The sequence below is a fragment of the Stenella coeruleoalba genome (genome assembly GCF_951394435.1).
Source record: "Stenella coeruleoalba genome assembly, contig: scaffold_389, whole genome shotgun sequence".
Classification (NCBI taxonomy): domain Eukaryota; kingdom Metazoa; phylum Chordata; class Mammalia; order Artiodactyla; family Delphinidae; genus Stenella; species Stenella coeruleoalba.
Genome location: NW_027645924.1, coordinates 72,606 through 87,126, shown reverse-complemented (window position 1 = coordinate 87,126; position 14,521 = coordinate 72,606).

Below are 14,521 nucleotides of genomic sequence, written 5' to 3'. Positions count from 1 at the left end.
AAATTTGCCCGTCCAGACACCTCCAGCTAGCCTCTCATTGGTTCTCGCTATTCCTGTTCATCTTCCGCAGAATTTGCAAACTGGGCCAAACAGGAGGTTAAAGGGACTGACTCTCCAAGTCGGGAGAGTGTTAGTAAAGCGTCTGGAATGTTGCACCCGAGTACGAGGGGAGGAAAACTGAGACATATTTGAACACGTCTCCCGTTCACATGGTTGATCATACTCTGGGTTCCACATGCATGTTTTAGCTGAAGGAAGAATACCTTAAAACTGGAGAGTTGAGACTCGTGTAATGGGTACCATGCAATATAACTTCAAAGGGTCTTCATTTGCTCACCGAACCTCTCCAATCCTATCACTGCTGTGTTTATTCCCCTGTACACACGCTTGATTCTCTTTTGGAGACATAGCAATCCATAGGTTTTAAGATACTTACTAGTCAGGTACATTCTTAGGGGTTTAATATGGGGTTTTGATTCCATTTCGTTGAGCAAGGAGTAGCTCTTGTCTATTCCATATTTGGCTTAAGGAACTTTATCTGTGCTCATTTCAATCTCTGGTTTTATGCAGCACCCCAACTCACCTTTCCCCTTAAGCAAGCATAAGTTGGTTTTCTAAATTTGAGACCCTGTTCTGTTCTGTAATTCAGTTCCTGTGTAGCCAAGTTTACATTCCGTGTATTACTGATATCTTATGATGTTTCTTTTTCTGTGTGACTTATTTCAGTTAGAATCATCATACCTGAATCCACTCATTGTGATGATAAGGGCCTGATGACATAGAATTCATTGCTGAGTGATATTGCTTTGTAAGTAAATACCACAACTTCTTTATCCATTTTTCACTTTCTGCGATGTTGAACTTGTACTGTAAACGAGGTTCTTGTAAACAGAGGCGTCCCAAACTTTGGGGTGGCTGTGTCTTTTTGATTTTAATTTCCCTAAGCTATAGGACCATAAGTGGCAGTGCCCTAGGCTCTGTTGCTTTGTTTTTTAGATGTTTCAGGAAACACCATACACTTCTCCCGAGTGGTTGTTGGCAATTTACATCCCGCCCATCAGCATAACAAGGCTCCCAGTTCTCCATGGCCTGTCCTGCCTTTCTGGATTTTACACTTTTTTCAGATGGCCCTTTTGACCGGGGGGAAGTGAGACTTCATTGTAGTGCAGATTTCCTTTGCAAGCTTGCTTGGTTGGCCAAAAAGGGCGTATGCGTTTTTTCCTGAATATATTCAGGAAAAAACGCATACGCCCTTTTTGGCCAAGTGCATCATTGTGGACGTTCTGCCTCTTTTCCTATGCTTTCAATGCAATTCCAGTCTACCTCCTGAAATCGGTTTCCTGCAATTCTGCCCCGCTTTCAAGTCCTCTTGGCAGCCTTACTTCAGTCTATTTTTGGACGATAGCTGTCATTTATAACTCTAGAGGTTTGTGAATTACAGTGCCCCTGAGCTCCTTTCTTCAACTCGCTTTCTTTTGAGCTGGCCGCAACACCGCAGGATGGCTTCAGGCCCTAATCTGGTTCCGGCACGGCATGCTGAGCCTTTGGTTAATTCCTCTTCCTGGTGGGAAATGAGAGTTAAATTTGCCCGTCCAGACTCCTCCAGCTAGTCTCTCATTGGTTCTCGGTATTCCTGTTCATCTTCCGCAGAAATTGCAAACTGGGCCAAACAGGAGGTTAAAGGGACTGACTCTCCAAGTCGGGAGAGTGTTAGTAAAGCGTCTGGAATGTTGCACCCGAGTACCAGGGGAGGAAAACTGAGACATATTTGAACACGTCTCCCGTTCACATGGTTGATCATACTCTGGGTTCCACATGCATGTTTTAGCTGAAGGAAGAATACCTTAAAACTGGAGAGTTGAGACCCGTGCAATGGGTACCATGCAATATAACTTCAAAGGGTCTTCATTTGCTCACCGAACCTCTCCAATCCTATCACTGCTGTGTTTATTCCCCTGTACACACGCTTGATTCTCTTTTGGAGACATAGCAATCCATAGGTTTTAAGATACTTACTAGTCAGGTACATTCTTAGGGGTTTAATATGGGGTTTTGAGTCCATTTCGTTGAGCAAGGAGTAGCTCTTGTCTATTCCATATTTGGCTTAAGGAACTTTATCTGTGCTCATTTCAATCTCTGGTTTTTTGCAGCACCCCAACTCACCTTTCCCCTTAAGCAAGCATAAGTTGGTTTTCTAAATTTGAGACCCTGTTCTGTTCTGTAATTCAGTTCCTGTGTAGCCAAGTTTACATTCCGTGTATTACTGATATCTTATGATGTTTCTTTTTCTGTGTGACTTACTTCAGTTAGAATCATCATACCTGAATCCACTCATTGTGCTGCTAAGGGCCTGATGACACAGATTTCATTGCTGAGTGATATTGCTTTGTAAGTAAATACCACAACTTCTTTATCCATTTTTCACTTTCTGCGATGTTGAACTTGTACTGTAAACGAGGTTCTTGTAAACGGAGCCGTTCCAAACTTTGGGGTGGCTGTGTCTTTTTGATTTTAATTTCCCTAAGCTATAGGACCATAAGTGGAAGTGCCCTAGGTTCTGTTGCTTTGTTTTTTAGATGTTTCAGGAAACACCATACACTTCTCCCGAGTGTCTGTTGGCAATTTACATCCCGCCCATCAGCATAACAAGGCTCCCAGTTCTCCATGGCCTGTCCTGCCTTTCTGGATTTTACACTTTTTTCAGATGGCCCTTTTGACCGGGGGGAAGTGAGACTTCATTGTAGTGCAGATTTCCTTTGCAAGCTTGCTTGGTTGGCCAAAAAGGGCGTATGCGTTTTTTCCTGAATATATTCAGGAAAAAACGCATACGCCCTTTTTGGCCAAGTGCATCATTGTGGACGTTCTGCCTCTTTTCCTATGCTTTCAATGCAATTCCAGTCTACCTCCTGAAATCGGTTTCCTGCAATTCTGCCCCGCTTTCAAGTCCTCTTGGCAGCCTTACTTCAGTCTATTTTTGGACGATAGCTGTCATTTATAACTCTGCAGGTTTGTGCATTACAGTGCCCCTGAGCTCCTTTCTTCAACTTGCTTTCTTGTGACCTGGCCGCAACACCGCAGGATGGCTTCAGGCCCTAATCTGGTTCCGGCACGGCACGCTGAGCCTTTGGTTATTTCCTTTTCCTGGTGGGAAATGAGAGTTAAATTTGCCCGTCCAGACACCTCCAGCTAGTCTCTCATTGGTTCTCGCTATTCCTGTTCATCTTCCGCAGAAATTGCAAACTGGGCCAAACAGGAGGTTAAAGGCGCTGACTCTCCAAGTGGGGAGAGTGTTAGTAAAGCGTCTGGAATGTTGCACCCGAGTACCAGGGGAGGAAAACTGAGACATATTTGAACACGTCTCCCGTTCACATGGTTGACCATACTTGGGTTCCACATGCATGTTTTAGCTGAAGGAAGAATACCTTAAACCTGGAGAGTTAAGACGCGTGTAATGGGTACCATGCAATATGACTTCAAAGTGTCTTCATTTGCTCACCGAACCTCTCCAATCCTATCACTGCTGCGTTTATGCCCCTATACACATGCTTGATTCTCTTTCGGAGACATAGCAATCCATAGGTTTTTAAGATACTTACTAGTCAGGTACATTCTTAGGCGTTTAATATGCGGTGTTGAGTCCATTTCGTTGAGCAAGGAGTAGCTCTTGTCTATTCCATATTTGACTTAAGGAACTTTATCTGTGCTCATTTCAATCTCTGGTTTTATGCAGCACCCCAACTCACCTTTACCCTTAAGCAAGCATAAGTTGGTTTTCTAAATTTGAGACCCTGTTCTGTTCTGTAATTCAGTTCCTGTGTAGCCAAGTTTACATTCCGTGTATTACTGATATCTTATGATGTTTCCTTTTCTGTGTGACTTACTTCAGTTAGAATCATCATACCTGAATCCACTCATTGTGCTGCTAAGGGCCTGATGACACAGATTTCATTGCTGAGTGATATTGCTTTGTAAGTAAATACCACAACTTCTTTATCCATTTTTCACTTTCTGCGATGTTGAACTTGTACTGTAAACGAGGTTCTTGTAAACAGAGGCGTCCCAAACTTTGGGGTGGCTGTGTCTTTTTGATTTTAATTTCCCTAAGCTATAGGACCATAAGTGGAAGTGCCCTAGGTTCTGTTGCTTTGTTTTTTAGATGTTTCAGGAAACACCATACACTTCTCCCGAGTGGTTGTTGGCAATTTACATCCCGCCCATCAGCATAACAAGGCTCCCAGTTCTCCATGGCCTGTCCTGCCTTTCTGGATTTTACACTTTTTTCAGATGGCCCTTTTGACCAGAGGGAAGTGAGACTTCATAGTAGTGCAGATTTCCTTTGCAAGCTTGCTTGGTTGGCCAAAAAGGGCGTATGCGTTTTTTCCTGAATATATTCAGGAAAAAACGCATACGCCCTTTTTGGCCAAGTGCATCATTGTGGACGTTCTGCCTCTTTTCCTATGCTTTCAATGCAATTCCAGTCTACCTCCTGAAATCGGTTTCCTGCAATTCTGCCCCGCTTTCAAGTCCTCTTGGCAGCCTTACTTCAGTCTATTTTTGGACGATAGCTGTCATTTATAACTCTGCAGGTTTGTGAATTACAGTGCCCCTGAGCTCCTTTCTTCAACTCGCTTTCTTTTGAGCTGGCGCAACACCGCAGGATGGCTTCAGGCCCTAATCTGGTTACGGCCCGGCATGCTGAGCCTTTGGTTAATTCCTCTTCCTGGTGGGAAATGAGAGTTAAATTTGCCCGTTCAGACACCTCCAGCTAGTCTCTCATTGGTTCTCGCTATTCCTGTTCATCTTCCACAGAAATTGCAAACTGGGCCAAACAGGAGGTTAAAGCGCTGACTCTCCAAGTGGGGAGAGTGTTAGTAAAGCGTCTGGAATGTTGCACCCGAGTACCAGGGGAGGAAAACTGAGACATATTTGAACACGTCTCCCGTTCACATGGTTGATCATACTTGGGTTCCACATGCATGTTTTAGCTGAAGGAAGAATACCTAAAACCTGGGTAGTTGAAACCCGTGGAATGGGTACCATGCAATATGACTTCAAAGGGTCTTCATTTGCTCACCGAACCTCTCCAATCCTATCACTGCTGCGTTTATGCCCCTGTACACATGCTTGATTCTCTTTTGGAGACATAGCAATCCATAGGTTTTAAGATACTTACTAGTCAGGTACATTCTTAGGCGTTTAATATGCGGTGTTGAGTCCATTTCGTTGAGCAAGGAGTAGCTCTTGTCTATTCCATATTTGGCTTAAGGAACGTTATCTTTGCTCATTTCAATCTCTGGTTTTATGCAGCAACCCAACTCACCTTTCCCCTTAAGCAAGCATAAGTTGGTTTTCTAAATTTGAGACGCTGTTCTGTTTTGGAATGCAGTTCCTGTGTAGCCAAGTTTACATTCCGTGTATTAGTGATATCTTATGATGTTTCTTTTTCTGTGTGACTTATTTCAGTTAGAATCATTGTACCTGAATCCACTCATTATGCTGCTAAGGGCCTGATTACACAGATTTCATTGCTGAGTGATATTGCTTTGTAAGTAAATACCACAACTTCTTTATCCATTTTTCACTTTCTGCGATGTTGAACTTGTACTGTAAACGAGGTTCTTGTAAACGGAGGCGTCCCAAACTTTGGGGTGGCTGTGTCTTTTTTATTTTAATTTCCCTAAGCTATAGGACCATAAGTGGAAGTGCCCTAGGCTCTGTTGCTTTGTTTTTTAGATGTTTCAGGAAACACCATACACTTCTCCCGAGTGGTTGTTGGCAATTTACATCCCGCCCATCAGCATAACAAGGCTCCCAGTTCTCCATGGCCTGTCCTGCCTTTCTGGATTTTACACTTTTTTCAGATGGCCCTTTTGACCGGGGGGAAGTGAGACTTCCTTGTAGTGCAGATTTCCTTTGCAAGCTTGCTTGGTTGGCCAAAAAGGGCGTATGCGTTTTTTCCTGAATATATTCAGGAAAAAACGCATACGCCCTTTTTGGCCAAGTGCATCATTGTGGACGTTCTGCCTCTTTTCCTATGCTTTCAATGCAATTCCAGTCTACCTCCTGAAATCGGTTTCCTGCAATTCTGCCCCGCTTTCAAGTCCTCTTGGCAGCCTTACTTCAGTCTATTTTTGGACGATAGCTGTCATTTATAACTCTGCAGGTTTGTGAATTACAGTGCCCCTGAGCTCCTTTCTTCAACTCGCTTTCTTGTGACCTGGCCGCAACACCGCAGGATGGCTTCAGGCCCTAATCTGGTTCTGGTACGGCACGCTGAGCTTTTGGTTATTTCCTCTTCCTGGTGGGAAATGAGAGTTAAATTTGCCCGTCCAGACACCTCCAGCTAGTCTCTCATTGGTTCTCGCTATTCCTGTTCATCTTCCGCAGAAATTGCAAACTGGGCCAAACAGGAGGTTAAAGGCGCTGACTCTCCAAGTGGGGAGAGTGTTAGTAAAGCGTCTGGAATGTTGCACCCGAGTTCCAGGGGAGGAAAACTGAGACATATTTGAACACGTCTCCCGATCACATGGTTGATCATACTCTAGGTTCCACATGCATGTTTTAGCTGAAGGAAGAATACCTTAAACCTGGGTAGTTGAAACCCGTGGAATGGGTACCATGCAATATGACTTCAAAGGGTCTTCATTTGCTCACCGAACCTCTCCAATCCTATCACTGCTGCGTTTATGCCCCTGTACACATGCTTGATTCTCTTTCGGAGACATAGCAATCCATAGGTTTTACGATACTTACTAGTCAGGTACATTCTTAGGCGTTAAATATGCGGTGTTGAGTCCATTTCGTTGAGCAAGGAGTAGCTCTTGTCTATTCCATATTTGGCTTAAGGAACTTTATCTGTGCTCATTTCAATCTCTGGTCTTATGCAGCACCCCAACTCACCTTTACCCTTAAGCAAGCATAAGTTGGTTTTCTAAATTTGAGACCCTGTTCTGTTCTGTAATTCAGTTCCTGTGTAGCCAAGTTTACATTTCGTGTATTACTGATATCTTCTGATGTTTCTTTTTCTGTGTGACTTATTTCAGTTAGAATCATCATACCTGAATCCACTCATTGTGCTGCTAAGGGCCTGATGACACAGATTTCATTGCTGAGTGATATTGCTTTGTAAGTAAATACCACAACTTCTTTATCCATTTTTCACTTTCTGCGATGTTGAACTTGTACTGTAAACGAGGTTCTTGTAAACAGAGCCGTTCCAAACTTTGGGGTGGCTGTGTCTTTTTGATTTTAATTTCCCTAAGCTATAGGGCCATAAGTGGAAGTGCCCTAGGTTCTGTTGCTTTGTTTTTTAGATGTTTCAGGAAACACCATACACTTCTCCCGAGTGGTTGTTGGCAATTTACATCCCGCCCATCAGCATAACAAGGCTCCCAGTTCTCCATGGCCTGTCCTGCCTTTCTGGATTTTACACTTTTTTGAGATGGCCCTTTTGACCGGGGGGAAGTGAGACTTCATTGTAGTGCAGATTTCCTTTGCAAGCTTGCTTGGTTTGCCAAAAAGGGCGTATGCGTTTTTTCCTGAATATATTCAGGAAAAAACGCATACGCCCTTTTTGGCCAAGTGCATCATTGTGGACGTTCTGCCTCTTTTCCTATGCTTTCAATGCAATTCCAGTCTACCTCCTGAAATCGGTTTCCTGCAATTCTGCCCCGCTTTCAAGTCCTCTTGGCAGCCTTACTTCAGTCTATTTTTGGACGATAGCTGTCATTTATAACTCTGCAGGTTTGTGAATTACAGTGCCCCTGAGCTCCTTTCTTCAACTCGCTTTCTTTTGAGCTGGCCGCAACACCGCAGGATGGCTTCAGGCCCTAATCTGGTTCCGGTACAGCACGCTGAGCCTTTGGTTAATTCCTCTTCCTGGTGGGAAATGAGAGTTAAATTTGCCCGTCCAGACACCTCCAGCTAGCCTCTCATTGGTTCTCGCTATTCCTGTTCATCTTCCGCAGAAATTGCAAACTGGGCCAAACAGGAGGTTAAAGGCGCTGACTCTCCAAGTGGGGAGAGTGTTAGTAAAGCGTCTGGAATGTTGCACCCGAGTACCAGGGGAGGAAAACTGAGACATATTTGAACACGTCTCCCGATCACATGGTTGATCATACTTGGGTTCCACATGCATGTTTTAGCTGAAGGAAGAATACCTTAAATCTGGAGAGTTGAGACCCGTGTAATGGGAACCATGCAATATGACTTCAAAGGGTCTTCATTTGCTCACCGAACCTCTCCAATCCTATCACTGCTGCGTTTATGCCCCTGTACACATGCTTGATTCTCTTTCGGATACATAGCAATCCATAGGTTTTACGATACTTACTAGTCAGGTATATTCTTAGGCGTTAAATATGCGGTGTTGAGTCCATTTCGTTGAGCAAGGAGTAGCTCTTGTCTATTCCATATTTGGCTTAAGGAACTTTATCTGTGCTCATTTCAATCTCTGGTTTTATGCAGCACCCCAACTCACCTTTACCCTTAAGCAAGCATAAGTTGGTTTTCTAAATTTGAGACCCTGTTCTGTTCTGTAATTCAGTTCCTGTGTAGCCAAGTTTACATTCCGTGTATTACTGATATCTTATGATGTTTCTTTTTCTGTGTGACTTATTTCAGTTAGAATCATCATACCTGAATCCACTCATTGTGCTGCTAAGGGCCTGATGACACAGATTTCATTGCTGAGTGATATTGCTTTGTAAGTAAATACCACAACTTCTTTATCCATTTTTCACTTTCTGCGATGTTGAACTTGTACTGTAAACGAGGTTCTTGTAAACAGAGCCGTTCCAAACGTTGGGGTGGCTGTGTCTTTTTGATTTTAATTTCCCTAAGCTATAGGGCCATAAGTGGAAGTGCCCTAGGTTCTGTTGCTTTGTTTTTTAGATGTTTCAGGAAACACCAAACACTTCTCCCAAGTGGTTGTTGGCAATTTACATCCCGCCCATCAGCATAACAAGGCTCCAAGTTCTCCATGGCCTGTCCTGCCTTTCTGGATTTTACACTTTTTTCAGATGGCCCTTTTGACCGGGGGGAAGTGAGACTTCATTGTAGTGCAGATTTCCTTTGCAAGCTTGCTTGGTTGGCCAAAAAGGGCGTATGCGTTTTTTCCTGAATATATTCAGGAAAAAACGCATACGCCCTTTTTGGCCAAGTGCATCATTGTGGACGTTCTGCCTCTTTTCCTATGCTTTCAATGCAATTCCAGTCTACCTCCTGAAATCGGTTTCCTGCAATTCTGCCCCGCTTTCAAGTCCTCTTGGCAGCCTTACTTCAGTCTATTTTTGGACGATAGCTGTCATTTATAACTCTGCAGGTTTGTGAATTACAGTGCCCCTGAGCTCCTTTCTTCAACTTGCTTTCTTTTGAGCTGGCCGCAACACCGCAGGATGGCTTCAGGCCCTAATCTGGTTCTGGTACGGCACGCTGAGCTTTTGGTTATTTCCTCTTCCTGGTGGGAAATGAGAGTTAAATTTGCCCGTCCAGACACCTCCAGCTAGTCTCTCATTGGTTCTCGCTATTCCTGTTCATCTTCCGCAGAAATTGCAAACTGGGCCAAACAGGAGGTTAAAGGCGCTGACTCTCCAAGTGGGGAGAGTGTTAGTAAAGCGTCTGGAATGTTGCACCCGAGTTCCAGGGGAGGAAAACTGAGACATATTTGAACACGTCTCCCAATCACATGGTTGATCATACTCTAGGTTCCACATGCATGTTTTAGCTGAAGGAAGAATACCTTAAACCTGGGTATTTGAAACCCGTGGAATGGGTACCATGCAATATGACTTCAAAGGGTCTTCATTTGCTCACCGAACCTCTCCAATCCTATCACTGCTGCGTTTATGCCCCTGTACACATGCTTGATTCTCTTTCGGAGACATAGCAATCCATAGGTTTTAAGATACTTACTAGTCAGGTACATTCTTAGGCGTTTAATATGCGGTGTTGAGTCCATTTCGTTGAGCAAGGAGTAGCTCTTGTCTATTCCATATTTGGCTTAAGGAACTTTATCTGTGCTCATTTCAATCTCTGGTTTTATGCAGCACCCCAACTCACCTTTACCCTTAAGCAAGCATAAGTTGGTTTTCTAAATTTGAGACCCTGTTCTGTTCTGTAATTCAGTTCCTGTGTAGCCAAGTTTCCATTCCGTGTATTACTGATATCTTATGATGTTTCTTTTTCTGTGTGACTTACTTCAGTTAGAATCATCATACCTGAATCCACTCATTGTGCTGCTAAGGGCCTGATGACACAGATTTCATTGCTGAGTGATATTGCTTTGTAAGTAAATACCACAACTTCTTTATCCATTTTTCACTTTCTGCGATGTTGAACTTGTACTGTAAACGAGGTTCTTGTAAACAGAGCCGTTCCAAACTTTGGGGTGGCTGTGTCTTTTTGATTTTAATTTCCCTAAGCTATAGGACCATAAGTGGAAGTGCCCTAGGCTCTGTTGCTTTGTTTTTTAGATGTTTCAGGAAACACCATACACTTCTCCCAAGTGGTTGTTGGCAATTTACATCCCGCCCATCAGCATAACAAGGCTCCCAGTTCTCCATGGCCTGTCCTGCCTTTCTGGATTTTACACTTTTTTCAGATGGCCCTTTTGACCGGGGGGAAGTGAGACTTCATTGTAGTGCAGATTTCCTTTGCAAGCTTGCTTGGTTGGCCAAAAAGGGCGTATGCGTTTTTTCCTGAATATATTCAGGAGAAAACGCATACGCCCTTTTTGGCCAAGTGCATCATTGTGGACGTTCTGCCTCTTTTCCTATGCTTTCAATGCAATTCCAGTCTACCTCCTGAAATCGGTTTCCTGCAATTCTGCCCCGCTTTCAAGTCCTCTTGGCAGCCTTACTTCAGTCTATTTTTGGACGATAGCTGTCATTTATAACTCTGCAGGTTTGTGAATTACAGTGCCCCTGAGCTCCTTTCTTCAACTCGCTTTCTTGTGACCTGGCCGCAACACCGCAGGATGGCTTCAGGCCCTAATCTGGTTCCGGTACGGCACGCTGAGCCTTTGGTTATTTCCTCTTCCTGGTGGGAAATGAGAGTTAAATTTGCCCGTCCAGACACCTCCAGCTAGCCTCTCATTGGTTCTCGCTATTCCTGTTCATCTTCCGCAGAAATTGCAAACTGGGCCAAACAGGAGGTTAAAGGCGCTGACTCTCCAAGTGGGGAGAGTGTTAGTAAAGCGTCTGGAATGTTGCACCCGAGTACCAGGGGAGGAAAACTGAGACATATTTGAACACGTCTCCCGTTCACATGGTTGATCATACTTGGGTTCCACATGCATGTTTTAGCTGAAGGAAGAATACCTTAAATCTGGAGAGTTGAGACCCGTGTAATGGGAACCATGCAATATGACTTCAAAGGGTCTTCATTTGCTCACCGAACCTCTCCAATCCTATCACTGCTGCGTTTATGCCCCTGTACACATGCTTGATTCTCTTTCGGAGACATAGCAATCCATAGGTTTTACGATACTTACTAGTCAGGTACATTCTTAAGCGTTAAATATGCGGTGTTGAGTCCATTTCGTTGAGCAAGGAGTAGCTCTTGTCTATTCCATATTTGGCTTAAGGAACTTTATCTGTGCTCATTTCAATCTCTGGTTTTATGCAGCACCCCAACTCACCTTTACCCTTAAGCAAGCATAAGTTGTTTTTCTAAATTTGAGGCCCTGTTCTGTTCTGTAATTCAGTTCCTGTGTAGCCAAGTTTACATTCCGTGTATTACTGATATCTTATGATGTTTCTTTTTCTGTGTGACTTATTTCAGTTAGAATCATCATACCTGAATCCACTCATTGTGCTTCTAAGGGCCTGATGACATAGATTTCATTGCTGAGTGATATTGCTTTGTAAGTAAATACCACAACTTCTTTATCCATTTTTCACTTTCTGCGATGTTGAACTTGTACTGTAAACGAGGTTCTTGTAAACAGAGCCGTTCCAAACTTTGGGGTGGCTGTGTCTTTTTGAATTTAATTTCCCTAAGCTATAGGACCATAAGTGGCAGTGCCCTAGGCTCTGTTGCTTTGTTTTTTAGATGTTTCAGGAAACACCATACACTTCTCCCAAGAGTCTGTTGGCAATTTACATCCCGCCCATCAGCATAACAAGGCTCCCAGTTCTCCATGGCCTGTTGCCTTTCTGGATTTTACACTTTTTACAGATGGCCCTTTTGACCGGGGGGAAGTGAGACTTCATTGTAGTGCAGATTTCCTTTGCAAGCTTGCTTGGTTGGCCAAAAAGGGCGTATGCGTTTTTTCCTGAATATATTCAGGATAAAACGCATACGCCCTTTTTGGCCAAGTGCATCATTGTGGACGTTCTGCCTCTTTTCCTATGCTTTCAATGCAATTCCAGTCTACCTCCTGAAATCGGTTTCCTGCAATTCTGCCCCGCTTTCAAGTCCTCTTGGCAGCCTTACTTCAGTCTATTTTTGGACGATAGCTGTCATTTATAACTCTGCAGGTTTGTGAATTACAGTGCCCCTGAGCTCCTTTCTTCAACTCGCTTTCTTGTGACCTGGCCACAGCACCACAGGATGGCTTCAGGCCCTAATCTGGTTCCGGCACGGCACGCTGAGCCTTTGGTTATTTCCTCTTCCTGGTGGGAAATGAGAGTTAAATTTGCCTGTCCAGACACCTCCAGCTAGTCTCTCATTGGTTCTCGCTATTCCTGTTCATCTTCCGCAGAAATTGCAAACTGGGCCAAACAGGAGGTTAAAGGGACTGACTCTCCAAGTGGGGAGAGTGTTAGGAAAGCGTCTGGAATGTTGCACCCGAGTACCAGGGGAGGAAAACTGAGACATATTTGAACACGTCTCCCGATCACATGGTTGATCATACTCTAGGTTCCACATGCATGTTTTAGCTGAAGGAAGAATACCTTAAACCTGGGTAGTTGAAACCCGTGGAATGGGTACCATGCAATATGACTTCAAAGGGTCTTCATTTGCTCACCGAACCTCTCCAATCCTATCACTGCTGCGTTTATGCCCCTGTACACATGCTTGATTCTCTTTCGGAGACATAGCAATCCATAGGTTTTAAGATACTTACTAGTCAGGTACATTCTTAGGCGTTTAATATGCGGTGTTGAGTCCATTTCGTTGAGCAAGGAGTAGCTCTTGTCTATTCCATATTTGGCTTAAGGAACTTTATCTGTGCTCATTTCAATCTCTGGTTTTATGCAGCACCCCAACTCACCTTTACCCTTAAGCAAGCATAAGTTGGTTTTCTAAATTTGAGACCCTGTTCTGTTCTGTAATTCAGTTCCTGTGTAGCCAAGTTTACATTCCGTGTATTACTGATATCTTATGATGTTTCTTTTTCTGTGTGACTTATTTCAGTTAGAATCATCATACCTGAATCCACTCATTGTGATGCTAAGGGCCTGATGACATAGATTTCATTGCTGAGTGATATTGCTTTGTAAGTACATACCACAACTTCTTTATCCATTTTTCACTTTCTGCGATGTTGAACTTGTACTGTAAACGAGGTTCTTGTAAACAGAGGCGTCCCAAACTTTGGGGTGGCTGTGTCTTTTTGATTTTAATTTCCCTAAGCTATAGGACCATAAGTGGCAGTGCCCTAGGCTCTGTTGCTTTGTTTTTTAGATGTTTCAGGAAACACCATACACTTCTCCCGAGTGTCTGTTGGCAATTTACATCCCACCCATCAGCATAACAAGGCTCCCAGTTCTCCATGGCCTGTTGCCTTTCTGGATTTTACACTTTTTTCAGATGGCCCTTTTGACCGGGGGGAAGTGAGACTTCATTGTAGTGCAGATTTCCTTTGCAAGCTTGCTTGGTTGGCCAAAAAGGGCGTATGCGTTTTTTCCTGAATATATTCAGGATAAAACGCATACGCCCTTTTTGGCCAAGTGCATCATTGTGGACGTTCTGCCTCTTTTCCTATGCTTTCAATGCAATTCCAGTCTACCTCCTGAAATCGGTTTCCTGCAATTCTGCCCCGCTTTCAAGTCCTCTTGGCAGCCTTACTTCAGTCTATTTTTGGACGATAGCTGTCATTTATAACTCTGCAGGTTTGTGAATTACAGTGCCCCTGAGCTCCTTTCTTCAACTCGCTTTCTTGTGACCTGGCCGCAACACTGCAGGATGGCTTCAGGCCCTAATCTGGTTCCGGCACGGCACGCTGAGCCTTTGGTTATTTCCACTTCCTGGTGGGAAATGAGAGTTAAATTTGCCCGTCCAGACACCTCCAGCTAGTCTCTCATTGGTTCTCGCTATTCCTGTTCATCTTCCGCAGAAATTGCAAACTGGGCCAAACAGGAGGTTAAAGGGACTGACTCTCCAAGTGGGGAGAGTGTTAGTAAAGCGTCTGGAATGTTGCACCCGAGTACTAGGGGAGGAAAACTGAGACATATTTGAACACGTCTCCCGATCACATGGTTGATCATACTCTAGGTTCCACATGCATGTTTTAGCTGAAGGAAGAATACCTTAAACCTGGGTAGTTGAAACCCGTGGAATGGGTACCATGCAATAT